Here is a 1,910-nt window from a genome sequence, read left to right as displayed (position 1 = left end):
TCATGCGTAGTTATCCTCCACTAACACGAAATGCTGTTTCCACTCCGAAGAGGATTCGTATTTCCTAAGCAATTAGAAAAGTGCTTTATGCTGGTTGTGATAAGCTTCAAAATATGATTACAAGGAGAAGAACACATAATTAAGTAATTTCTGACAGAGAAATTACAGAGACGGTTGAGGTGCAGCTAGGCAAGAGAGTAGGAGGGACTTCCCTAAGGCCTTCAGAATGATGTCATAAGAGCAGCCAACTTCATCTGCCACTCCTGCTCTGAGGCAGTGTGTCTCACACAGACACTGCACATATGCTATTCTTCTTCCTCCACTCTCCTGTCAGCTCAGGCACTGGTAAATTTGATATCATTCTTCATTCCAAGTTTTTCTTTCTCCCAGTCACTTGTTCATAAATTTCCCTCACTGCATCGTTGAAATCTGTCACAATATTCCTGATAAATTCTACATGCCTTTACCTCCTGTCATCCATAACATTATCTCTCTCTCTTCTAGGGATTCTTTTCATATTCAGTTCCAAACAGTCCAGCCAGTGTTTTCTCACTGTTCATCTGCTTACAAATGGCAGGGGGAAAAGTTTGACTCTCCAACTAATTGGATAAGTCCATCCATTTTTCTAAGAGTGCAAAATGGTCAAGCTTGCTTTCAGAAGTCTTCAAGCATCCTTTCAGCTGCTTTTTCTGCATTCCATTTTCCCACACTCTCTCATTATCTCTTGTTTCTTCCCCTGCAAAGCTGAAGTGCCAGGATGGGGGACAGAGGATGTGGGATAGACTATTTTGACAAGTGCAACTGCTAAGGAAATATTCATTGCCACCATAAAGGGATTGTTTTTGAAGCTTTCCCTCAAAATAGTTTGGGAAGCATAGAGTGCTTAATGTACTCATATAGCTTATAGTAAATTTGTATATGTATGGGCATAAATATTGCTCTGCATATTCTCTGTCTATGTATAATATGAGTTTGTACATCTAAGTAATATAGGTATTAGATCTTTTGAGTGAGGAAACACACCTCATGCTATGAGATTGGCCAGTGTGAAGGCTGGTCAAGCCTCTTTTGGTCACCCAGAATGGAGTGATCCTAGGATGGAGCATCATCTAGTGCCCATCTCTCCTGCCTCACTCTCCCTAATACCCTCCTTCTGGCCATCAATTATGCTCAAATGTACTTTACAAGTTTCTCTCATCCATGCGTCATTCCTCTCCATGGCTGCTACCTTCTTTAAGGCATGAGAATATTAGAAAACTCTCCAAAACACCTAAAGACTCTTCTCTGTGTAGTAAGGTCAGAATATTTTTTAAAGTGAAATATGATCATCATTAGAGTCTCGTGCTTAATGCCCTTCAGTGATTGGCCATTGCACATATACTGGAGAAAGAGTTAAAATTCTAAGATCTCTAGTCTTAATTATTCAGTGCTGCTGTCACAGAAATATCATGAGTAGGTGGCTCTAAAGAAAAGAAATTTATTTTCTTACAATTCAGGAGGATAGAAGTCTGAATTTAGGGTGTAGTTGTAGAGGAAGGTCCTTCTTTGTCTATTTCAGCTTCTAGTAGCTGCCAGAAATATTTGAAGTTCCTGGGTTTGTAGATTCAGGAAGAGTCTCTCTTCTCCCATGTTACATTTTGGATCCACTCTACACTGGCATGATCTCAACTGATCAATTACATTGCATTGCATTATGTAAGGTGATTAGATTACAGCCACAGGTATAGGGGTTAGGATTCTTCCAACACATTATAGGAAGGGCACAATTAATTCTCTAACACCCTTCATGATCTGACCCGGCTTGCCTTTGCAGCTTCCTTCCTTGCTATACTTTTCTTGAGGCTTTACACAATGTCCAGCTTATCTACTTGCAACTATATTAATGAGTCCTGGTTGTGTCTACTATTTTT

Source organism: Orycteropus afer, unplaced genomic scaffold (genome assembly GCF_000298275.1).
Source record: "Orycteropus afer afer isolate SDZICR_OR568_19922 unplaced genomic scaffold, OryAfe1.0 scaffold00517, whole genome shotgun sequence".
Lineage (NCBI taxonomy): Eukaryota > Metazoa > Chordata > Mammalia > Tubulidentata > Orycteropodidae > Orycteropus > Orycteropus afer.
The sequence above is the reverse complement of the archived record's forward strand: the minus strand, read 5'-3'. Positions refer to the sequence as shown.